The 25,946-nt window shown below is 44.9% G+C and overlaps 1 protein-coding gene and 2 long non-coding RNA genes across 10 annotated transcripts in view; 2 read left to right on the forward strand and 1 right to left on the reverse strand.

Moving 5' to 3' along the window:
* The window catches only part of TMEM132B (transmembrane protein 132B), a 354,195-nt gene that overhangs the window by 18,056 nt on the left and 310,193 nt on the right, over window positions 1-25,946 (forward strand). The gene's annotated exons all lie outside the window — the stretch shown is intronic.
* Window positions 347-7,758, forward strand: LOC145526009 (uncharacterized). The gene is made up of 2 exons (XR_014068587.1): window positions 347-1,276; window positions 5,720-7,758. It is a non-coding gene; the product is annotated as an uncharacterized LOC145526009 (long non-coding RNA).
* LOC145526011 (uncharacterized) lies at window positions 15,984-16,954 on the reverse strand. The gene is made up of 2 exons (XR_014068589.1): window positions 16,543-16,954; window positions 15,984-16,467 (listed from the first exon to the last, which is right to left on the reverse strand). It is a non-coding gene; the product is annotated as an uncharacterized LOC145526011 (long non-coding RNA).

Below are 25,946 nucleotides of genomic sequence, written 5' to 3' on the forward strand. Positions count from 1 at the left end.
TTGAAGGATTGGGCAGGAACTGTAGATTCAATAAATTATAATGAACTGTAAATACAGTGCAGGTCATAAAGTGAAATCGCAAGTCTTGCAAGAAATGTAGGATTTCAGGAAGTCAATGAAAGTGATGTTGGCGAATTGCCGGACCCACAGCAGAATCATAGGCCAACGAGGAACTTGCAGGATTGGAGCCGTGAGGGTTGGAGAATGTGAAGAAGAGGAAATCGACCGAACTGCTAATTTAACAGATGCTTCAAAATAGAATGATTTGAGTACCAAAGCAATAAGAGATGACCTTGGGGAAATTGATGATGTCCTGAAATATTTTTGCAAAAACACGCATCTTTATGGTCATGTTAACGAAAGTCAAATGAGAAGAGAAGGACATTGCATACTGCTCTTTAATGATTTTGTTGGATGAATCAGATGATTACTCTCAACTGTTTTACTCATGCCTTAGTCTAAGGATTGGCCAGTGGTTGCATTTGTAATTTACATTTTGTAAAACATAAAAAGCAGTCTTATTTGCACAAGTTTTATTTCATTTTTTTCTAAAGTGCTAGTCATACTTTTTTTTTGATAGTAAACTTCACACAATATAAAATTCAACATTTAAACCATTTTAAAGTGTACAATTAGGGAATTCCCTGGCAGTCCAGTGGTTAAGACTCTAAACTTCTATTACTAAGAGTACAGGTACCATCCCTGGTCAGGGAACTAAGATCCTGCAAGCTGCGTTGTCAAAAAAAATGAAAGTCTATAATACAGTTGCATTTAGTATATTTACAATGTTGTTAAAACCATCACTCCTATCTAGTTCCAGAACATTTTCATCACCTGAAAATAAAACCATATCTGTTAATAGTCCTTGCCCATTTCTCCTTCCCTCCAGCCCCTGGCAACCACTAATCTGCTTTCTGTCTTTATGAATTTGTGTTTTCTGGAGATTTCATACAGTTGAAATGATATAATGTGTGGTCTTTTGTGTCCAGCTTCTTTCATTCAGCATAATGTCTTTAGGGTTTATCCCTGTTGGACAGCTTGTATCAGTACTTCCTTTCTTTTTATGAGTGAGTAATAATCCATTGTATGGATTTACTACATTATGTTTGTCATTCCTCCGTTGATGGACATTGGGGTTGTTTCCACTTTTGGGCTGCTGTAATTAATGCTGCTTTGGAGACTCGTGTACAAGGTTTTGTTTGAACATCTATTTTCATTTCTTTTGGGTGTATATCTAGGAGTGGAATTGCTGGGAGCTTCCCTGGTGGCTCAGATGGTAAAGAATCTGCTTGCAATGCAGGAGACCTGGGTTCAATCCCTGGGTTGGGAAGATTTCCCTGGAGAAGGGAATGGCAACCTACTCCAGTATTCTTGTGTGGAGAATTCCATGGACTGAGGAGCCTGGTGGACTACAGTCCATGGGGTTGCAAAGAGTCAGACACAACTGAGTGACTAACACTTTGAACATTTGATTGTTCTAAATGTCTTTTGAACATGGTAATTTGATGTTAATTATGTTCTATGCTAATCCTGTTAATTATGATACGGGTAAGTCTATGGTAATTCTGTTGTGCTTTTTTTAATGATAAAGTTTCTGCTCTTAGCTTGCTTTCAGTCCAAAAATCCCATTTTACCATGTGGTGGATATTGGGGCTCTTTCCAGTCTTCACCTTCTTTGAAAAAAATGTAGCAGGCATCTCCTGTGTACATCTTTGTATGCAAGTTCAAGTATACCTGTTTGGTTTTCTTTTTAATGCAGCAGGAACAATTCCCCATTCCATTTAGTAGCTTGCTCCCAGGTATGGGTGTCAGAGTTGCCTATCCCACAGAAATGTGTCAGACCAAATTAAGGGGCCCAAGCCTAGGAGTTAGCACCCTGGCTTCCAGAGTCAGCTCTACCATGCATCAGGTACTTAACCTCTTTGACTTTAATGGGATTAATAATAATATTAAGTGACATTTCTTGAGTACTTGCTATGTGCCAGGCACTCTTTTAAGCTCTTTACATACATTGATATATTTAATCCTCACAACCACCTTCTGAGAAAGGTATTAGTGTCTCCCATTTTGCAGATGAGAAAACTGAGGCACAGAAGATCAGCAAATTGCCTATGATTGCATAGCTAATAAATGTGCTCCCTAACTAGTAGAGTGTTTGATGGGGGAGGCTTTAATAAAAAGGTAATGGTAGAGAATGCCTAGCCTTGGAATCAGGTCTGTCCTTCCCTCAGTTTTCTGAGGGAAGTCTCAGTTTTCTCATCTGTAAAGTGGGAATAGGATTTACCTAGCCGGATTTACTGGATTGGTCATTCCTCCACTGATTCATTTAGCCAGGATAAATGAAGCCCACCATAGAAGGTGATGGAAAATTGTTACAAGGTCCCAGCTCTCATGGAGCCCTCAATTTAGAGGGAAGGTTCTCTAGCATTAGAGCGAAAGCATATTTAGTTAGTGACTGAACCCAGTACTTTGTAAGCTCTTGGGGACTGGTAGTTATAATAATGGATAATCACGTGTGTCATAAACTGTTAAGTGCCGCGCCAGTGTCAGGTAGAAATGGTATTGAAAATTCTATTGTCTGTTAGAATTTGCATGGAGCAGTGATGAGAAAGATATGGGAGAGACCCAGGTTCCTTGCAACTTAATAATATGCGTTACATTTGTTGAGGGCTGATTTTGTATCAGATCTGTAAGTGCTTTACATGTATTAACTCATATAATTCTCATAAAAACCCCATGGGGGAACTTCCCTGGTGGTCCAGTGGTTAAGAATCCGCCTTCCAATTCAGGGAACACAGGTTCAATACCTAGTCAGGAAACTAAGATCCCACATGCCTCGAGGTAACTAAATTTGCGTGCCACGGCTACTGAACCCTCATGCCACAACTAGAAGAAGCCTGTGCACCATAATGAAGAGCTGGCATGCCACAATGAAAAGACCTGGCATACCACAACTAAGACTCCACACGGCCAAAAGTAAATATTAGAAAAAAAACCACAGGGAAGGTACTATTATCCCCATTTTACAGATGAAGAAATTGAGGCACAGGTAGATGGAGTAATTCACTCAAGACCACCAGCTTGGCAGAGCTGGGGTTCAGATCCAGGTGGTCTGGCTCTAGAGTCTGAGAAGTGAATCACTTTGGTCTGTGGGGCTCTTTTGATGGGTCTGGAGCACTGGGATAGGGAGGAGGGGCCAGCCATGCCACACGGCCAGACTCCTTCCAGGCCAGGAGGGGCGGAGTTGAGGACTGTAGGGATCCACCTGGGACGGCTTCCTCTTGATCCCAGGGCAGCCTCTCTCTCAGGATCATGCAGAATCAGCAGCTCAGAGACCAAGGCAAATTTGGCAAGCCAAGAAGAAACCGTGGTCCCTGGCCTTACCCCTTGCCACTACCATGCTGGTTCAGCATCCCACCACTGACACACGTGGGTTTCCTCTGGCCATCAGAACCACTCTGCTTGTGTGCCAGGCTGATCAGATGTGCCAGGAAGTAATGAGTTTCAGAAGTTCAATTCCTTGCTATAGGATAATGCTGAGTTTTTCCTGTTCTGTCTCGTATAGCTGCCTGGCAGGATGGAGTCAATTGGTCACAGTGTTCGTGCTGTAAGGAGAGTGTTCTAGCTTGATAACTCTCTTTATTGACCTCTTCCCATCTCTGTTTCACTTCTGACTCTCTGCCTGATGTTTCCTGGGGTCACCCCTATCTGCATTCTAATTCTTATCTCAGATCTGCTTCAGGGGTTCCCCAGAGTTGCTGGGATCAGGCCCATCATCCTCTGGAGCCACAGGCTGAAGCCCACCTCCCCTTGCCCTTGGTTTCTGAGCCTTACAGCACAGACCCTGAAGCTTCACTGAGGTTGGATCGGCTGGAACTTGCATGGCCTCTCATTCCCTGGCCAGCTGCTTTCATTAGCACCTCGGAGGCTCCCAGGACCCGAACACATGCGTGTGAACAACTGCAGATGGCGTGTGAGGAGGGATTTGGCCGTCTGGATCTTGATTAATGGAGAACTATGGAGGTTTGCACCTTTGGACTGGGAAGGCAGCAACAACTCTCTTGGCTGCTGACCCTGAAAAGATTTTGGGGAAAAGTCAAACAGTTTGGGTCTTGATGCTCTCTGGATCTCAGCATTTCTGAAAATGCTGCTGTGTCCACCACGATTCCCTGGAAACCATAGAGAGCAGGCAACTCAGATGCTTTTGCAACAGGGCAAGTGGTCAGAGCTGAACTTTTTCAGGCTTGGAAGGCTCTCTTCTGTGGTTGTAAACCACACGTGTGCTTTGGAGGGGCTGATGGTGCACAGGGGATTGCTAGAATATTCTTTTACAGTAGACAACCCTGCGGGCCCACTGAACAGCCCTGTCGCTTCTGCTTTGCTGCTAGAATAATATTCATTCTAGAGATGATGGGCCTTTGTGAATCCTGATTGGTCTTAGCTGTGTGTCAATCAGCTCCTTCTTTGCAGCGATTGGTGTAAAGCTGGCCATGTGACTAGGTTGTAGCCAATGAGATAGGTGAGCAGGTGTGCAGAAGGCTGTTTGAAAAATGCTCTCACTAGGAGACAGGAGTCTGCGGGGTGGGGTGGGGGGAAGTCCTACTTTGCTGCCCACCTCCTTTCTGCTCGGGATGCAGTCCCGTGAGGACGTGATGACTAGCTTTGTAGCCACGGTGCGGTGGCGGTGGAGAGGGGAGAGCTGGCCAGCATGCTGAGCAAGGCAGAGCAAAAAACTGGAAGCATGCCTGGGTCCCTAATGACGCCACCGAGCCTCTGAAGCAGTCCTGCAGCCACCTACCTCTGAATTTCTCTGCTTAAGTAAATAACACGTCCTTATGGCTTAAGCCGCTTTTAGTTGGGTTTTCTGTTATTTCAGCCAAATGCATCGTGATGAGTTAAGGTCACCGTTTTCAAGTAGTCTTTCAGGGGGATTCTTTAACATTTCATCACTTGATCCAGGATTTGTTTGTGAACTCTCAGCTCTTTACTGAATCAGGACTTAACATATTTGTCCCTGCGATGCAAATGCACTGAATCCCCGTCAAAAAGGGTCACTGATGTCACTTGGTTCATTCCTTCTCAGGTCCTCAAGTCCCCACATCCTAGAAGACTGTATTGACATCTCTGTTAGGAATCTTGGGGTTGCTATGAAGAGAAACTCAACTCAAACTGTCTAAATAAATAATCTGTTTATCTATCTTTCCATCTGTTAAAATAATTTATTGGCTCTGCAATGAAAATAATCAAAACACAGAGTTTCTACAGCTTCAGGTATAGCTGTATCCAGGGGTTCAAATAGTGTCACTGGGAACTTTTTTTTCCTGCTTCTGGCTTTTTTTTTTCTTTGTTGACTATGTTCCTGGGCAGATTTTCCTCATGAGGTGTCAGGATAGTTGCTGATGCTTTCAGATTTGTATGCTCCCATCCTCCCAGTTCTGCAATCCCAGTGGAAAGAGAACCAGTCTTCCACAATAGTTTTATTATTTCTCCTAGAATTTCATCAAAGGGGCCCAGCTAGGGCCCATCCTGGAACCAATCATTCTGCTTAGGAAGATGAAAAAGTGAAAGTGGAAGCTGCTCAGTCCAACTCTTTGCGACCCCATGGATATACAGTCCATGGAATTCTCTAGGCCAGAATACTGGAGTGGGTAGCCGTTCCCTTCTCCAGAGGATCTTCCCAACCCAGGGATCGAACCCAGGTCTCCTGCATTGCAGGCAGATTCTTTACTAGCTGAGCCACCAGGGAAGGTGAAGAATACCGGAGTGGGTAGCCTATCCCTTCTCCAGAGGATCTTCCTGACCCAAGAATTGAACTGGGGTCTCCTGCATTGCTTTACCAACTGAGCTATCAGGAGGATAGAGAATGCCATTTGGCCTGGGTCACACGCTGGCTTGTATCAGTCTCCCTGAACCCCATGGGCTTGAAGTGGGGGAGGAGGGCTCCTGAAAGAAAGCTGGGAGGGATGAACAGAGGAAGGGGACTGGAGCGCAGGCAGGCAAAAACAACAGATGTCTCCTGCACAGTCTAAGGTATTTTGGGAGGAGAGGAGACACTGCAGATTTCCTGTAGTTTCTTTTTTTAATTGCTAGTTGTAGAACCTTTTGTTTTTTTTAAAAAAATCTTACACGTGAGGCCAACATGTAAAGGAGAAGGATGTGGTGCTTTTCAACCTGCAGCTTCAGGGAGGGGTTGGGGCAAGTTCTCATCTGTTTGAATCGGTAGCTCAGTGCTTCTTAAAGTGTGGTCCCTGGGCTGGCAACTGCAGCACCTGGAAACCCACTAGACATGCAGATTCATGGGCTTCTGCTCTGGACCCAGGCAGCCAGAAGCTCTGCAGGTAGGGCCCACAAATCTGTGGGCTTCTGCCCCCCAACTTTAAAAAATTATTTTGACTGCACTGGGTCTTCATTGTGGTGTGCAGTCTTCTCTAACTGCTGCACGTGGCATGTGGGATCTTAGTTCTGTGACTAGGGATGGACCCTGAGTTCCCTGCATTAGAAGGTGGATTCTTTTTTTAAAAAAATTTTTATACTGATGTATTTTATTTCATTTATTTTTAATTGGAGGATAATTGCTTTACAGTGTTATATTAGTTTCTTCTGTACAACAAATGTGAATCAGCTATATGTATACATATGTCCTCTCCCTCTCACCACCCAAGGTGGATTCTTAACCATTGGACCACCAGGGAAGTCCAGGAATCTGTTTTAACAAGCCCTCCTGGTGAATCAGAGTATGCTAAATCTTGAGAACTACTTAATATAGAATACAGAGGTGGAGCCTCTTTTGGTTTGGTTGTTGGTTTGTGGCCTGTCCACACTGCTGCTTTACCTCTCTCTCTCTCTCTCTTGTGAATTATGTTTGCTTCCTAGGTTGGGCCACACTGCCTCCAAAGGCTCTAAAGAAGAGTCCTCCCTGGTCTCTTCCAGCGTCTGGTGGTTGCTGGCATTCTTTCGCTTATAGACGCATCATGCCAATTTCTATCTCTGTTGTCACCTGACCTTCTCCCTGTGTGTGTCTCTGTCTTCTATTTCTTAAAATGTTTGGCTTTTATTTGTTTGGCTGCATTGGATCTTAGTTGTTTGTTATGGCATGTGAACTCTTAGTTGCATCATGTGGAATCTAGCTCCATGACCAGGGATTGAAGCTGGGCCCCCTACATTGGGATCATGGAGTCTTAGCCACCAGGGTTGTCCGTCTTCATCTTATAAAGACACCACTCATTGGATTCAGGACCCACTCTAATCCAGATTAGGTAAAATCTGCATCTTACCTAATTACATCTGCCAAGACCGTATATCCAAATAAGGTCACATTCTTAGGTTCCAGGTGGACAGGAATTTTGGGTGGGGCACAGTTCAACTGCATGAATTACTCAGTGAGCTCAGAAGTGTGAAGTTTTATACCACATCCTTTCCCTGAGGATGGAATAAACAGAGCCTTACTTTAAATCTAAGCAGGAAAACTTGGGTGTATTTTTCTCAATAAAAACAATATAAGTAACCTTGCACATTTATATTGCCCTTGTCTCCCATGGTTTTTGAAATGTATTTTTTAGTGGTGGAACTCCTTTATCCTTGCAAAAAGTATTGTGCAGGAACGTAGGCTGTAAGACACAGCGGTTCTGACTCGAGCCAAGTTAGGAGCTCGGCACACTCTTTGCCCAAAAGTATTTTTTAAATTCTAGAATTCCAGAGAACAGAATTTGAAAGCAATTGCATATACATTTTTTCTCAAAAAAAAGTAAAAAGACAAAAGCTTTATAACTCTCATACCAATCCCTGTTAATACTTAAAAATACGCATATACAGGTTAAAACAGTTCAAATAGTACATAGTGTATAAAGTTATAAAATGAAACTTCTTTTGTGTTCCTCTCCCCCCAAATTTAATCTTTAGAGATACCATCTATGTGTCATTCCAGAAAAATCTTACGTGCACGTGCAGTCTGTGTGTGTGTTCGGTATGCTTTTTTATCTATATGAAGGAAGGCATAGTGTACACAGTTTGTTTTTTTTTTTGGCTACACCTCATGGCTTACAGGATCTTAGTTCCCTGACCAGGGATCAAACCTGTGTCCTGTGCAATGGAAGCTTGAAGTCCCAACCGCTGGACCACTATTGTATTTTGATTTAAAAAATTCACTTATATTCTAGAGCTTTTCCCACAAATGCACATATAGATCTGGCTTATCCTTTGTAATAGCTGTGTAATATTTCCACTGTCTGCATATATTGTAATTGATTTAAAAAACCTCCCTGCTGATGGGTATTTACATTGTTTCCAGTTTTTTTTCCACATTATACACAATGCTGGTGTGAACATCTTAGTCTTCTCACACATCTTCACTCTCTCACAGTTCCTTTGCTAAAATTCTGCCTTAATTCTTTTTAGAGCTTCTCCCCAACAGTGTTTCCAAGTTGAAGGAGATGGAAATTTGAAAGTGAGGTGGTCGCCTCACATTGCAGGCGCTTGATTACTCAAATTTCCTCTCCCAGGAATTTCTTCCTAAAAAAAAAAATCAGCCTCCCACCTTTCTAACTTTAACTTACTTCTCTTTTCTAGACAAATGCCTGCAATAGACAACCTCTGATCATGGAATTTTCCTGATGAATTCCCAGCCAATAAACAAACATCTCCTGATTAGTTGAATTGTAAATTGGCTTTAGGAGAAAGTTTTAGGCACAAATATAGAATTGACACCTGCTTGCCAAGACAGACAGGGATGTTCTGTAAATATTGGGACAGGGTTAAATGTACAAAGTCACATTATGCATTTTTTCCCTCTCCTAAATATATAAATAGCTCCCATGTTGTTACTAAGGACCCAAGCTTGACTTCTTTGGGCAATTAATTAATTGAGGTGTTCAGGCAAGTTGTTTTGTTGTTCTTTTCTGTTTTTAGATCTGGAAAAAGTATTATTATGGACTCCTCTAGTGAATGAGCAGATCTTTTTGATGAGAGTGACTTTAGTATAAGAAGTTCCCAGCTTGGAGAAGCTGGGAAAATCTTTTTTTCTTCAGAAGGTCTCAGTTTCTTCATCTGTCAAATGGGTTGGTTATATCAGAGAGCTGACAAAACTTTTCCAGTTCGGCTGTTTCATAGCTCTTTGAGGGTCATACTGGCTTGTATGTGATATTATTGTTGACTGTGATATTATTGTCTTTGGATGTTTTTTGCCTTAGGTGGGTCAGTGTGTTAACCTTGGGAAAGGAGACTTATCCAGACCAGGAATAGGGTTATTAACTAAACCAAATGTGTGGTAAAAGTAGTTACTAGGCCTTAAGTCATTTAGGGCTAGCTTTGGCTGTGTAGAGCAGAGGAAATCAAAATAATAAGGACTTAAACATGGGAGAAATTAATTTTCATTTCTTCCCACTGGTGTAGTGACTCCATGTATCAAAAAATCATGGATTCCTTTACCCTTGGCTTTGCCATTCTCAGCTTGTGACTGATTCTCATGGTCACCTCATGGTCCAAGGTGGCTCCAGCTATCACTTCCACCTTCCGGCCAGTGGCTGGAGGAAGCAGGTGTCCCTGCTAGCTGTTTCAGCTCTCTTTGAGTAGTCATCTCAGAAGTCCCACACTGAACTGATAAAGTTTTTTTGCTTAGGACCCTCTTCATGGAAACATAAGCTTGTGTCTCCAAGTCAGGGAACCCATCTCACACAGCTACCTCCCTAGGACTCTGGTACAGTTTTGGACAATAGCTGCCATTTAGTAAGTACTTGTGGCTTGATAATTGTGTTTTCTGCTAATTTAATAGTGCATTGGAATTTCTTTTACTGACATTATTATAGAATGATGTATAAGGGTCTGTCTCTCCCACAAGAGACCAAAAAATCTTTGTAGTTGGGGATGTGGACACTTTCCCTAGAAATCCCTTAGCACAGTTTCTGGTACACAGTAGTCCTTTGTACATGTTTATTGGGCATGGTCATCAGGGTATTTTTAAAAACTTTTTATTTTATATTGGAGTATAGTTGATTAATTATGTTGTGTTAGTTTCAAGTGTATGGCAAAGTATTTCAATTATATTTATGTATATGCATTCTTTACAAATTCTTTCCCCAGTTAGGTTATTATAGAATATTGAGCAGAGTTCCCTGTGCTATATAGTAGGTCCTTGTTGGTTATCTATTTTAAATATAGCAGTGTGCACATACCAATCCCTAACTTCCAGTCTATCCTTCTCGCCCGCTTCTCCCAATAACCATAAGTTCATTCTTCAGATTTGTGAGTTTTTTTTGTGTGTGTGTGTGTGAGTCTGTTGTGTAAATAAGTTCATTTGTATCATTTTTTTTTAGAGATTTTGCATATAAGTGATATCATATATTTCTTTTTCTGTCTGACTTCACTCAGTTTGACAGTCTCTAGGTCCATCTATGTTGCTGCAAATGGCATTATTTCATTCTTTTTAATGGATGAATATTATTCCATGTATATTTCTATTGTAGCACATCTTCTTTATCCATTCCTCTGTTGGTGGACATTTAGGTTGCTTCCATGTCTTGGCTATTGTAAACAGTGTTACAATGGACACTGGAACTGTTTCTTAAACTAGCGCTGATCCTGTAGACTCCAGGATAAGAACATTTGTTGTTCTGTGACATCTATGATCAGGTGAGGACATTCTTTTCCTTTTGGCTTCAAGCTGGAATTATTTTCATGTTTCTTACACTGGATATGTAGATTGATGTGATGTTGGTCTTGCCTTATCTGCTGATGCCGGATGTTGGGGAGGACCTCTTACCTGCTGTGGTTCTCAAGCTTTGCTGTGTAGCATCATCTCTTAAAAAATGTTAGTTGCTCAGTCATGTCCGACTCTTTGTGACCCTGTGGATGGTAGCCTACCAGGCTTCTCTGTCCATGGAATTCTTCAGGCAACAACACTGGAGTGGGTAGCGATTCCCTTCTCTAGGGGATCTTCCTTACCCAGGGATCAACCCCTGGTCTGGGAAGATTCCACTTGCCATGGGGCAACTCAGCCCATGCTCTGCAACTACTGATCCCATGCTCCAGAGCCCACAAGTCACAACTACTGAAGCCCGTGTGCCCTAGAGCCTGTACTTCACAACCAGAGAAGCCACTGCAATGAGAAGCCCGTGTACCACAAGGAAGAGTAGCCCCCACTTGCTGCAACTAGAGCTGAAGACCCGGTGCAACCATAAATAAATAAATAATACAAAAAATAAACACCACCTCATGCCATCTGTCTGCTTCCTCCCTGTCCGCCTGGACTTTCTGTTCTTTGGAAAGGCCAGCTGAGCTCTCTGCCTTTGGGACCTTCAGATAGACTATTCCCTTTCCTGTAATCTTTTCATGGGTACCTGAGTTTGGTTCTCCCCAAAAGCAGGCCCCGAGACAAAGATTGGGATACAGGTAGGTCACTGGAGGGGTAATCACAGGCAGTGGGGGTGGAGACAGGGAAGAGAGCACAGGTAATCAAAGGTGTGCTGATGGGCAGATCACAGGGCTCCTGGGGCTCACTGACCCTGGGTGACTGGCTAGAACATACCTCCATGCAGTCTAACCCAGGAACTGCTTGGAACGGAATTTTATCACCACCTCTCCACTCTTCCTGGCTGGCACTGCCCACATCAGGCTGAACATGCTCCAGGGGCCAGGAGAGCCTAGATAGCCAGAGAGGTAGGTGTTCAGGTAGCAGTCACCCATGTTTGGGAGCTGACAGTCAATGCCTCAGGTGACCTCCAGGGGGCGCCCTGGGAATGCGCCTTTGGTTTGATAATCCCCACTTCAAATAGGCTTTCTTGGGACCTCAGGTTAAGTTCTCTCTCCTGGTAGTCTGTTCATTTTCTTTGTAGAATGTGATCTCAACTTGTTAGTATAAATAGGTGTGTTTACTTAAATCAAGTTCACCTCCTGGATGGGGACAACTCTCTCCATTGCTGGTTGCTGTATTCTTTCTGCTTAGCCACAATCTTGACACACAGCGTGGATGCTTGATGTATGTAGTCCAGTGAATCAGTCAGTGGTTACAACGCCCGCTGATCTCCCCCGGAGTTGTTCAGAAGGGCCATGGCTCCCGAAGTAGGTTTCCATGTGCCAACGACCTAATCTTTTGCACTTTTCACCTAAGAATGAACAAAAGCCTGAGATGCAGGAACCACAGAGCAACTGCTCATATTTGTTTTTCAAAACTAGACTTGATTGTATTTGGATTTTATGCTCCTTCTTTTTCTTTTCTTTTTCCTAAAAGGATTGGCTTCTTAGAGTAAAGACATTGGGGAATTTCTTGGAGGTTATTATATATTTTCTCTCATGTGGCTGCCTCTGTTTGTCAAAACAATCTCAAATTCGAGCTTTGCTTTCTCTGCTTTATGCAATTTGGTTTCTTCTCCTTGTTCCTTCTCCTTCAAGCTCTGGGCTGTTCTGCTGAAGTTAATTCCCAGGAGCATAAGGTGTTGATTTTGTATTTGTTCATTTCTTCTAGTGCATTCAAAGAGCGATTTTTGTAAGTCCAGTGGTTCTGTTTTCTGGGCTTGATTTTTGAGGAAGATTTTGTTTGGAAAGCTCTAAAAGTCAGAGAAATGTATGGAAGAAAAAGATGAGAAAAGATGATTGAGATGGCTAAGATAAACGGAGGGTTGAGGTCACAGGAGAATTTTATAGTTTTGCAGATCACTGTTGATATATTTCCTCTGAAAACACTGGCTATTTATTTGCATTTAAAAGTGTTGAGAATAATTAGAAGGAAGAGGATCTAGGAGTTGATAAGAAAAGGGGGAGATAAGGCAAATGGTAGACCCGAAGGAGATGTGTTCATTTCTTTGTTAAGAAAATATCAGTAGAACCCCATCCAGTCCCAGTCTCTGATTTAGTGCTGGGAATCGAACATGAAAGATACAGACCTTCGTTCTCAAGAGAGTTTCATTCCCTAAAGGGAGACCAAGTTTCAGTCCAACGTGGTATTATGGTAGCATGTGTCCAGAGAGAGGGTGGGAGGGCAGAACTGAGATGCCAGGCTTGGGAGGGTCAAGGAAGGCTTCCTTGAGGAGGTGATGAATGGGCAATTCAGTGCTGTCCATTTAGGAGAGAGATAGAGGCGGGGGAGGTGAGTTGAAGTCTCAGGCTTAGAAACTGGAAGGGAGGACGAGTGTGAGATTTATAAGTGTGGATGATTCAGTCAGGCCAGGGGGTTCTGATTTGTTCTGCTGGTGGTGTCCCAGGTGGCACTAGTGGTAAAGAACCCACCTGCCAATGCAGGAGACATAAGACACGTGGGTGTGATGCCTGGGTCAGGAAGATCCCCTGGAGGGGAGGGTATGACAACCCATTCCAGTATCCTTGCCTGGAGAAGCCCATGGACAGAGGAGCCTGGTGGGCTATAGTCCATGGGGTCACAGAGAGTTGGACGTGACTGAAGTGATTTAGCATGCATGCACTGATCTGTGTCCCCACGGATAGACCTAAGGCTCTCTTGCCTTGGGGGTTGAACTGGAGTCACAGTCAGGATTCTTTTGGTTATAGGAAACAGAAACTCAAGTCAAACTGCTTAAGGAAAAAAAATTGAAAAAAAAGAAACTTTGAGTTCTGGCTTCAGGCATGGTTGGATCCAGGAACTGAGGATGTTCCACTGGAGCTTGGTCTCTTTCTTTTAGTCTCCAGGCTCTGCTTTTTTCTGTGTTATTCTTACAGTGGCAGGGCAGCTGTGAGTAGCTGCAGCCCACATCCTTGCCTTTCTGTAGGCCCATTAGAACATTATACCTTTCCTCAATGATGCTAACGTCCTGGAATTGAGTGTGAGTTGGCCCAGGTGCACACACTTGAACAAGTGTCCTAGTGGAGGTGCCTGGCTTTTCTGGGGGCAGTGTCAGCAAAACCACTGACTGTTCATGAAGGGGTGCAGAGGCAGACTTGGGGACCAGTTTTGATGGGGTGGATTGTAGCAGGCATGGTGCCACAGCGGCAGCCTGTAAATTGTGACTTCTTCTGGACGGTAGTGGCTTCCTTGTGGTACTGGCTTCCAGATAGCGGCAGAGCTGGCATGATTCTGGAGGTGGCAGCTATGGTGGTGATTTCCCAGTTCAGCTGGTGGCTTCCGCATCATCCAGGGGACAGTAACTCTTCATGCCCTGGATCCTCCAGATGGCTGGAGGGTCCTTTCTGAAATATTAATCTATAGAGCCTGCTTCTTCAACCTTCCCAATAATCCCTAAGCCCTTTGCTTCCCTCTAAGGAGTCTCTCTCTGCTTCAGCTACTGGGAGTGGTTCTGTCGTCTGCAACAAAACACTGATCAACACGTTTAGTGGCTGCAGCCGTCACACTGGAGCTAAGGGAATGCGTTCCAAGTTGGTTTGGGAATAAGTCTCTGTCATTTCCTCAGTGTCAGTGTAGAACCGGCTTCCCAGAATTGCTATTCTGATTAGCGGCACGTTTCTCCGCTCTCAGCTCCCTTTGACAGGACATGTTATTCAAGCTGACATCTTCCCAGGGCTTCCCTGCATATCTCCTGGCCCTGCTGAACTATCTTGCAGATACCCGCATTCCCAGACCTTAAGAAACCTCCACTTAAATGAGACGTCTGGCCCTGGATGGTCGAGTCAGAGAGTAGGCATGAGTTCTTGATACCTTCGCTTGAGGTCCAGGAGGCCATTTTTGGGGGGTGGTTGCCTCACAGCATGCAGGATCTTAGTTCCTCAATCAGGGATTGAACCTGGAACCCCAGCCCCGGCAGTGAAAACACTGAGTTCTAACCAGTGGGCCACCAGAGAATTCCCCAGGAGACCATTTTAAAAAGTACATGCACCCCAGCCATATAAACACACTTTCCTGGGAAATTGAAAGCCCATCTTTTCTCTTCAGAGGCCACTTCCTGGGCCGCTCAGCCCTCTTCCAGACCAGGTTACGTTTCCACCTTGCATCTCCTTGACCCCTCTGTTCTTTGTTTTCATGTGCTCAGCTCATTGTACTTTGTGATTAGGGATTGTGTGGTGTGATTACTTGCGGGACATCTGTTCCTCCCACTGGGCTGGAAGCTCTGAATGGCCAGGACCTTGACACTGACTTAATCCAGAGTATGGGCCTGAGACACCTTTGCTGAATGAGTGATCCTGTGAGCATGTGGAGGGGTGTAACCATCTCCAGAGCTCCCAAAGTAGCCAAGTGGTAGTGGGCTGGGATAGAGCAGTTTCCTTTAAAGCTGGGATTCTTGACCTATTTTGCACCTTGGGCTCCTTTGGTAGATAGGCAAAGCTGTCTCAGGAAAATGTTTTTAAATGCAAGGAGATCAAACCCATCAATCCTAAAGGAAATCAACCCTGAATATTCATTGGAAGGACTGACGCTGAAGTTGAAGCTCCAATACTTTGACCACCTGATGTGAAGAACTGACTCATTGGAAAAGACCCTGATGCTGGGAAAGATTGAAGGCGGGAGGAGAAGGGGACGACAGAGGATGTGGTGTTTGGATGGCATCACCGACTCAACGGACATGAGTTTGAGCAAGCTCTGGGAGTTGGTGATGGATAGGAAAGCCTGGCGTGCTGCAGTCCATGGGGTCACAGAGTCAGACTTGACCTAGCGACTGAACAACAACAAAAATTGAATCACAAAGGAAACCAATTTTATTGGAACCTAGATATCAAAATATGAGAAGAAAGCAATTTAGCACACTCACAGTCTTGTGTAATCATTACTGCTGTATAGTTGCAGAATTTTTCATCAACCTAAAGGAAACCTCATACCCCTTAAGTTCTTCCTTATCCCTCCCCTGTCCCCTTAGCAACCACTCATTTACTTTCCGTTTCTATGGACTTGCTTGTTTTGGACATTTCATATAAATGGGACCATACAGTGTCTGGCTTCTTTCACTTAGCATCCTGTTTTCCACAGTCATCTATGCTACAGTATGTGTCAGTATGTCATTCCTTTCTTCCCCCTATGACAACAACCATATACCATTAGCACTAATGGAAAACCAGTGTCCCTTGAAATAATTTGGAGGCAACAACTAAAGTACTTTTGTTGGTTACTTTTGTTTTATTGGTTTTCGTTTTTCCTTCCATTTTCATAGTTTCTTTTCAGAATCCTATTATAAAAGAGCCATGTTGAAAACCAAGTCCCTGGAAAGAGGGTGTGAACCCTTCCTTGTTTCTGGGAGCTGAGCTGAGCCACGATGCAGTTAAGGGGGAGGGTGGAGGGCTTGGTACTCTTCCTTCCACCCTGCCTGCTGGGGAAAGAACCCCACTGAGCAGCCCTAGCCCTCCCCTTATCCCCCTGCACGTTGATCTGATCTTGGTCACAGGAACCCGTGGTAGACATTAGCATCCTTCGGGTTCTGACTCTTGAAGGCATGGCCAGGGCACAGTTGGTGGAGAGAGCTCATTGCCCTCCAACTGGGGCCCCTAGTACCTTGTGGCCAGTGGGCCAGTTGCCAGGATGAAGGCCTTAGTGGGAACTGGTGCAGGTCATCACAGCCAGCCTTGGAGGGACAGCAGCCACTCCTTGAACCAAGAACCAACGTCAGATTGGAGCTGTTAGGTTCTTAATGAGTGCAAGCACCCTGGCTCCCTGCTTACCCAGAGTGTGTTGGGGACACAGCACTGGGCACAGGCCTCAATGTTGTGGGTTCTGCCAGTGTGCAGAGAGAGCCCAGGAGGTAGGTGTGGGGACAGGTGAGCAGGTGCCACAGAATCTCTCAGCCTCTGGCTTGCTCTGCATCGTGGCTTTGCAGGAGCCACATACCCATCCCACTGCCCTGCTCCCCAGCTGCTCCTCAAGATCCATGAACTCTCCAGCCAGGCCTGCCGTGAGTTGCCTGAGTCGACTGGCCCAGATGGCCTGATGCAGGCTGGGGGAGTCATGGAAACAACTGTTAAGGTGAGGTATAAACTAGGATGTTTGTGTGCTGCTCCCACATGGCAGGGCAGGCAGAGGCAGGCCACTGACCACAACAAGTAAGTGCATTCTGACTGCGGGCACTCTGGCCCTGGCAGTGACTGGTGGCACCTCTTCTGTGATCTAATTGGCTTTCTGCTTGGTGACAAGTGATAGCTCAGTATCGAGTGGAAATTGCTCTGTGCTGAATGGAATGTCAATCCTCTGAGATCATAAAACCCCCATCGCTGTCAGTGTGAGCTTGGGGAGCGCCCCTCCTCTCTCCCACCTTCCCCACCTTCAGCTACTGAATGAGAGCTTATTTGGGGTTAGGGAGCAAGCCGATCAGTGTAAATAATGCATAGGATTATGAATATGAATGGAGCCCTCTTAAAATCCACGAGGAAGTCTGCTTCCTGGGCTGCATCTCTTGCCCTGTTTATTAACATGCCATCCCAACTCTGATGCCGTGTTTCGAAACAGCGTGCCAGTGTTGTGATTGTGATTACTATTATTATTTGTGCGGCAGCATTTGGAAGCCCTTATTAAGTGATTCCCATTTGCTTAGGCATGAATACACAGTATGTGAGACTTCAGGACAATTTCAGTGTCTTTAGCGCACACAGTTCCATTTAAGGAGGAAGCTCTGGATACCAGGGTTGGCCTCTGTGTACAAACACTGATTTTTCCATTTTGGGCTCTTTTGTGAAATGTTAAACTGCTTTGATTCTGTTAAAGCAGAGCGGAGCCAGCTCTCAGGCACGTTTCCTCCCGCCCTTTGTTCCTCTGGATGGAAGTGATGGATTTTGCGGTCTGGAGGAATCCATCATTTTGGCTCCATCTGCTTGTTAGGCATCTCCAGTTCTCTGATGTGATGCTGTTTGGGGTTTTAGAATTTCATCATATCTTGCATTGGGAGAGACTAGGTGAATGGTGGAAGGAGCAGGGGACAGTATTTTGTACTTGTTTTAAGTTATTACCATTCCCACCATGGGATGGATATTTTTAGGAAGCATTAAGTCAAGTGAAGGGAATCTGAGAGGTTCGTTGCCCCTATGCAAGGACATGCCTCCAAATGCTGCTTGATTGCTGCCAGTGACAAGATGATCACTACCTAGAAAGGTAACACATTCCATCAAAGCTCACATCTGATCGTCAAGCTTGTTCTTTTTCTTCTTTCTGGGTGCCAGTAATCATCCACCCCTTTGAGCATCTATAGAGTAGCTCTGAAAAAGTCGAAGCATGCTTACCTATTTGACATTCTCTTCTTGCTGTTTTTAGGGAACAGCTCGCCTGAAACAGTTTGATACAAAAGGCTCTATCTAGTCCAGAACCTCCCAGGAGATAGATTCTAGGATATCCTTGGGGTTTCCCCAAGATTCTGCTTGTTCACAGAAGATGAGATCTGAACAGATCTATGCCTCAGCCAGCCCCCTCCTGTCTGCATTCTGTTGAAAGACGTTCCTTGAAGATTTTGCAATGCGACTGACTCCCATTCCTCATACTCTACCCCCCTCCTTGATTATCAGTTTTGGTTCTGGGGCCGCTAACGTACTTTTAATCCCAGGGAGGCATGTGACCAATCAGAGATCACATTCTGGCCAATCAGAGCAGAGCCTCCCCCTCCAGCCACTGTCATTGGCTCTGGGATGGACCTGACCTGCTGGAGGAAATCTCAGAACTTTTTCTGGGACAATGCAGGAATGTGGTACTATGGTTACCCGCTCTGTCCCGCAGCACCCTTTCCCGCCCCCTCACAGAGGGCATGAAGTAGGACCTCCCTCTTGCTTTCTCATTTCCTTCAGCCAATAAGCTCCCTTTTTCTCTTAAGCCAGCTTGAGTTGGTTTTCTGCGATTTTGCAGCTCAGAAACGTCCTGAGGCACTTAAATGCTTCAGGGCACATCCTTCAGCTTACTTTGGATTTGCACATTGATTCTGTGCAGCGGAAGACTTTAGAGAAAATCCCTACCAATATGATTTTTATTCCCAGAAGCAAATCTTGGAGATGGTGGTCAGGAAGGAGAGTCAGAAATACCACCCAGAGGCTTGTTGATTCTCATTGCTAGTAGTTTAAGCAATGGTTCTGCAATTCTGGGGCCCTTGTCTTGTCTTCCTTCAGGGGAAAAATTAGGAGCTGGTAGGAGACACATCTAAGAAAACAGAATCTCAGAAACACCTGAAGAAGCAGCTTTATGAGGGTAAACCAGATTAATTCCATCTTAATTCCATCTAACCTTATTTAAATATCTTAAAGCTTAAAATAGCTTTATCTCAGAGGGAAAAAAAGGAATGAAATCTCCGACTGGAGACTTCAGTTATTGTAATATTTTAGGTAGGTTACCAAGGGCCATCAATTATTAGTTGCCACTGGTCCTTTACTACACTAACTTTATTATCTTTATCTGGATTTATATAGGGTTTGATAGCGTTTATATGGCTAGATGCATAACAAAAAGCATTTCAGTATGCTTATGGCTTTGTGTCTGAGTGTGCCCCGTGGAAGGGTTAATAAATTATAAATCAGTGTATTTATTCCACTTAAAGGTATAAACCCAGTTGATTCAGGTTGTTTTATTTATGTTTTGGGTTATACTTCAAGCTGGTGTTTTTTTGTGGGAAGGAGCCTCATGGAGGAAGGGGCAGCGGAAGTGGGGGAGTGTCTGCCCAGAAGTTGTTAGAGTTAATCATCAGCTTGTACCATGATTCTCCTTCTCCCTCTGCCCATTCTTGCTCCCTTTTCTTCCTTCCCAGGTGCTGTCCCAGGGATACACGCCAATAACCATCCTTCACTCTTCCCTCCATCTTAGTCTTCTTCCTGGAGAACCTAACCTGTGACATCTCCCTCTTACTAACCAGCTACCTGGCCTCCAGACTTCCTCCTTTGCCCCTCACCCTGAGGTCACTTAGCTCACAAAGGACTTAGTGACATATAAGTCTTACCTTTGCCCTAAATCAGTGGTTACCAGTCTGGGGGCCAGGCAGGTATTTAATCAGGAGATGTCTTAGTCAGTTTGGGCTGTTGTAACAGAATACCATTGACTGGGCAGCTTAAACAAGATTTATTCCTCGAAGAACAAGAGGCTGGACTTCTGAGATGAGGGTGCTAATGTGGTTCTGGGTGTCCACTTCCTGGCTTACAGACAGCCCCTTCCTGTTGTATTCTCATGTAATGGAGAGCAGAGCAACTTCTTCTTAGAAGGGTACTAATCCTATTCATGGAGCTCTACCCTTATGATCTAATCACACCTAAAGGCCCCATCTCTTAATCAGACTAGGAGCTAGGACTTCAGCATATGAATTTCTAGGGGGTACAAACATTCAGTTATAACAGGAAGTATTGCAAGTTGGGCTCCCAGTAAGAAGACTCTGAGACAGAGGTTAGAGTGCAGGGTGTCTAATGGGGAGTGTCCCCACTGGGCTGAGATGGTTGAACTTTCACACCCCTGGCCTCCATCTGTCACTAGCTGTAGGTTACCCTGGGAATGGGTGTGACCTTGGGCTCTGTGACCTCAGGCCATGTGTAGCCCATACTCACAGCAGCTGGAGCCACAAGGCCCTGGTGGCAGTGGGATCTGGGCAATGTGTCCCTGTGCCCATCACAGGAAGTGAGGCAGGATTGAGAGCCATGGATGAAGTCCCTGATAAACTAGTCCTGATGTTTTGGGAGCCTGCAGAAAACTGGCTCATTTACCTGCAATAAATCCCTGTTGCATAAGGGAAATGTCAAGTTGTTTTGCTTTTGGTAGAAATAGTTACCTCGATGTTCTGTGTTGTGCTTGTCAGACCTTCTCTGGCTCCTTGGATGCCCTGGTCCTGGGCCCTGCTGACCTCACACTCTTCTCGTGTCCCCTTCAGTTCTCCCTTCCCCCAAGTCTGGGGAACTCAGTCTCTAGGCAGGAAGCTTCACTCTTGCTCATTACATACTCTATCAAATCTTTTGTCTAAACACAGGAGTACTGAGCGCGCCCCATGAGGCACAGGCTTTTGAAACTCAAAAGCTGAACATCCATTTTTCTTTTCTCAGCTCTCTTTGGGTCCCTCCTTCCCTGAGGCAGTGAACACAGAAGGCCCAAAAGACTGGATGGGAAAGGGGGGGTGGAGAGCAAGGAGGATGCACTGGGCCCAGCAAACAGTGATTTATGGTTCAAAAATACCATCCCAACTTGTCCTAAGAATGTAGGTGTTGAGTCTGGTGGAGTGAAACTGGTGGGGCCACAGAAAGAAATGAGAATGATGCCTAGAAGGAAGAAGTTGATTATACTCACAGAGCATAGAGAGAGAGGGTCCCACATGCCATGTAGGGCCATGGGGGAAGCACCAGGGAAGTCAAGAGGCAGAGAGGAACAGGAAGAAAGCTGAGAGCCTTTACTGAGGTTTCTATGGGAAAGGCCAGGCAGGGCAGAGTAAACAGCTTGGTGTTAAGTACTTGAAAGAGTTCCCATGGAACTGCAGGTGTGGTCTCTAGTGGCCTAGCACCTGGCTCTGGGTTAATTTAGGGCAGGGGAAATATTGGCTTGGTGTAAGAGTTATAAAAGGAGGTCGTTGGGGTTGTGGACTTGGGATTGGTTGATGCTGGGTGAAAAGTATATTCATGGCAAGCTGTTACTATCTCTAAGAATCAGCTGGCCCTGGATGAGCAGACACTCTCTGGACCTTTGAGGCTCCCAAATGCCAGAACATCAAAAATATAGAAAATAAGAAAATATAGTTAATATAATTGGCTGTGTAATGCATGGGTGCCAAATAGACAAATACAAACTCTAAGAAAACACAGTTAAACACAGCCACGCTTGTGATCCTGAGGGGCTCCTCCCAAGGTCTGCTGGGGAGATAGCCACAGCTGTCTTTGCCCTTTACTTCCTAGAAATCTGGGTTTCCATCAATTCACTTAAGAAACCCAGGACGACGTGCCAATAGCTCCCAAGGTGACCTTTCAGCATTTCCTGCTTTAATGCTTCCATCTCCTTATTTGATTTTGTAGTAACATTTAATGAAGTTTCTCTGTCTACAAAGACAAGATCATTTCCAACAATTGCTAATTTAGCACTAAGTGCAATGCTCTGGAGCGATTGGGGTCTCCTTTTATTTCTTTATTTCCAAATTGCCAGTTTCAACAGATTTCAGTAGGGCACAGGAATCTTCCTGGGGCTGGCCTGGGAGTTTGAGAACTGAGTGGCATGGAGGAGTGTCTTGCTGCTTAAGACACAGGGCGTTTGACTCAGAAAGTGAGACTGGTTTTGAGAATATAAAAATGTATCTTGAATTTGGACTGAGTCCAGCTAGCTTTCTTAAAAACATTTATTTATTTATTTATTTGTTTGACTGTGCCAAGTCTTAGCTGTTTCAGGCAGGATTAGTTGTGGCATGTGAACTCTTAGTTGTGGTATGTGGGACCTAGTTCCCTGCCTAAGGATCCATCCCAAGCCCGCTGCATTGGGAGCATGGAATCCCAGCCACTAGACCACCAGGGAAGTCCCTGAATCCAACTAGCTTTTAAATTCAATATTAAATAATATGAAAAAGCATTTTAGCAAAGAAGAACTGGTTGGGAATGTATTTTGGGACGAGATTTTTCATTGAGGATGGGCTTTCAGATATTGTTGTTTCTATGTCCCTTGCTGAAAGCAGCTGTATGGGCCTTTAAACCAAGGAATGCAAACTCAGAGATCTGCAGGGCTCAGGCAAGCATATAGGGGAGTGAATCAGGCTGAGTGGAAGAAAGTTGCTGCTCTCTGCCTACTTTTTGGTTCTTTTTTGCATAGAGACTTGGGTGCAGAGGACTAGTTCTCTGCTCTAACAATACTGTAAGCTTGATGAAGCAACTGATAACCCAGACTCTTGGTTGGTGGGACATTAGGGAAGGGGGAGGATTGTGGGCAAACTGGAGACCACGTGCTCCAGATGGAGGAGCTGGTGACAGCTCAGCTCTAGCTAATCGGTTCCACTTAGGAGTATAGGCCCAATGTTGTCAGAGCTGTTTTTTCCCAAAAGACCACACACTTGGAGTTTTATGTGAAACCTTCCAATTTTGTAATAGTAACAATCAATTATAGGGACTTCCCTGGTGGCCCAGTGGTTAGAACTCTGTGCTCTTAATACAGAGTGCCCAGGTTCAATAACTGGTTAGGGGACTAGATCCCACAACTACAGGGTCACGAGTGCCACGACTAAGACCTGACACAGCCAAATAAATAAATATTAAAAAAAAATCACCCAACCCCCCAATCAGTTATGATAAAAAATGGCAGATGGGCAAAAACCAAACCAAAGGACAGCAAATTGGAATACATCTCTGTGCCACATCTGACCTATGACCTCAAGCTTCCTAGAATTTGCTGGAAGGATTTCTCCAGCAAATCCTTGGACTAAATTCCATCTCCTACTTAATTTAGGAGAGTTCTATGTTCTGCCTTCTTATGGACAGTCATATTCTTCTAGTATGCTGGTGTGCTCACTACCTAACGAGGTAGAATTCCCACTGTTAAGTGGCCAGAGTTGTAAGAAACTTTTTCAGTGCTAAAGAACAGAAACCAAAGCAAGACAAAGCTGAATTTTGTCAAGCCTCATGGTAGAATGCTGCCAGCAGGGCCTCAAGAAGCTGGAGTCAGGAAATGGGGAGTCACCAGAACCCACTGTCACTTTGCCCTCCTCTCTGCACCCTTGCTTTCCTTCTCTTCCCTCTCCAGGCCTGCTTTTCTCCTATTTGCTCATACCCATGGTGGAATGAGGTTGCCCCACAGCTTCTTCCTTTAGGCACTTCTGTTCCAGCCTCCCACTGAATTCCACACTCCCTGTCTCTGGGTCTCAAGTTCACATGCCCGTGAAGGAGAGTCTTACTGACTCCTCTAGAGTCAGGTGTCCAGATCTGGTCCAATCAACTATGGCCACAGGGGGCAAGGTCACACAGGAGGAAGATGGCACCTCAACACAGATGGCCAGCTGCTAGGGTGGATCGTTCTTGTGATGCCTGGAATGGCCAGAATGCCTTCAAGGCTCATTTAACTGCTTTGCAGAAAGGCTGGAAGCCCAGAGGGTGTCTGTTCAATTCTTTTGAGCTAAACTTTGTTTCAGGGTGATCATCTTAGGCCCTCCTACCAAAGAAGTACACGATACCCCTGTCCACCACTGGGGCCTCTTCTCCCTGAAATGTTTGCCTCTTGGCTTGATATCTGTAGTCCTTCCACCTGGTTTGAGAACAGTGAGTCCCAAGGTCCTCTTCTGCCCTGGGTGCTCCCTCAGGAAAAGCTTTCATTGGTCAACTTTTTCTTAAAATGTGCCATTCTGATCCCATCTCAGCCTTCTGGGATAGTTACAAAAATAGTGACATTCATAAGAACTCAGAAAGCTCACCAGATGATGAAAACAGCTTAGAAAAATCCGGTTGCTCTGGGTGTGGAGCCCTGTGGAGCTAGGTGGGAACAGCCTGCCTCCCCTGTGAGATGCTGAGATGGGGTTGTGAGCTGTCCGATTTTGAAATATCCATCTGTCATTGCAAAGGAGCTTGGCAGAGGAAATGGCCCCCTGGAGGAGGTTGCCTCTGACCATCTCCTCCTTAGGTAGAATTAAACACTCTAGCCTTGTGTTTCTTTAGCACTGTGTCCATCTTCTTAGGATGTCTGTGTCCCTGTAGTAGCCTGGCCATTCGTGGTGAAAATAATAAAGAGTTCACGTTTATGGAGCTTTCACTATGTGTCTGGCACCCAGTTAGGCCCCTCACAAGCTGTAGTTGATTACTTGTCCAACATGTGCTAAAATAATAATAATAATAGTAATAATAGTAATAATGACCATTCATTGAGCAAGGCTTTACACACATATCACGTATCACCTCATTTTCGATCTTCATAATAATCTGTCCTGAGGTTCTACTATTACTACCTCCATTCTAGAGCCATAGAAAGATAATATAACACATTCAAGGTCATTCAGCCAAGAAGTGGTGGGGCTGGGATTTGAACCTGGGTCTGACGTTGGCATTTGCACTTGGCATGGTTCTCTACTACTCCTTTGTATTCATCTTTGTTTCTGTGGGTCTTAGCCCACGCAGGGAGCTTGAAAGAAATAAGTGACAGAGGGAAGGAGCAAGAAACCAAAAGTAACTTTGGGGAGAAGGGGAATGTTAAAACCTTGCCGGGTATCCCAGGGGACAGCTTGTTTTTGAAAATTCTGAGGTGAACTTGGACCAGGCTCTGTCCACTCTGCTCAATCAGGTTAGACCCAGAAGTAGCAGAAGACGTTTGTAAGTGGTTAGTTTTGCCAGTTAAGTGAGCTGACACTCTGCCAGGGGCATCTCCATACCTGTCACCCCCAAAGGACCTGGGAGCTTGTCCTTCATCTCTTCAGCGGCACCAGGATCAGACATGGAATTATGGTTTTGGTTAAATGCATTTCCCCCTCCCCTGGGGCCTGGGAGTGTGCTTACATGTCTCTTCCTACTTTTAAAAGGTGGCAGCAGTGACCAGGAAATGACAGGGAGCCCTCATCCTCTTTGATTCAAAGGAAGAGCTGGAAGAAATTCAGGGAGTGGGCTGGAGCATGGGTTTGCATTTCAATGGAAGTAGCGGAGTTCCATATGACTCATCCCCCCATCCCTAGTTCAGAATCAAAATAGGGGCCGGGGAGGGGAGGGGTAGCAGCTCGCAGAGCAAACTGTGTGTGAGAGTGAGTGTGTTTGTGTGTGTATGAGTGTGTGTGTTGGGGGGAGGGGTGTGCCCCCACGGGGGCGGCATGGCTGTGCTGTATGCTTTAGGCAATTATCAGTTCTCTCTCTAATTCTGTTCAAGGTGACTGTCAAAAATCCACAGAAGACTCTCCTAATGAAATGGAAAAGTGTGCAAATTTATCCTCCTGCATGCAGATGCCTTTTCTTTTTATCTCCTAATAATTGCTCCCTTGGGTTAAGCTTCATGGTATGAAAGGGTCTTTTCTTGTTCAGCAGTTAGTCGAAATGGTCCACCCAGTGTGCCTTCTGGAGTCTGGACCTTGGAGGATGAGATGCAGGGAGCCAGGGCCTGGGAGTGAGGTCTCTGCCCTTTCTCTTTCTTTTCCTTTTTACTTTTTTATTTCTATCTTACAGGCATGGTTTGCATATGGGTGGAGTAAGAT

This window comes from Giraffa tippelskirchi, chromosome 11, assembly GCF_054371585.1.
Source record: "Giraffa tippelskirchi isolate mGirTip1 chromosome 11, T2T-mGirTip1v1.2.pri, whole genome shotgun sequence".
Classification (NCBI taxonomy): Eukaryota; Metazoa; Chordata; class Mammalia; order Artiodactyla; family Giraffidae; genus Giraffa; species Giraffa tippelskirchi.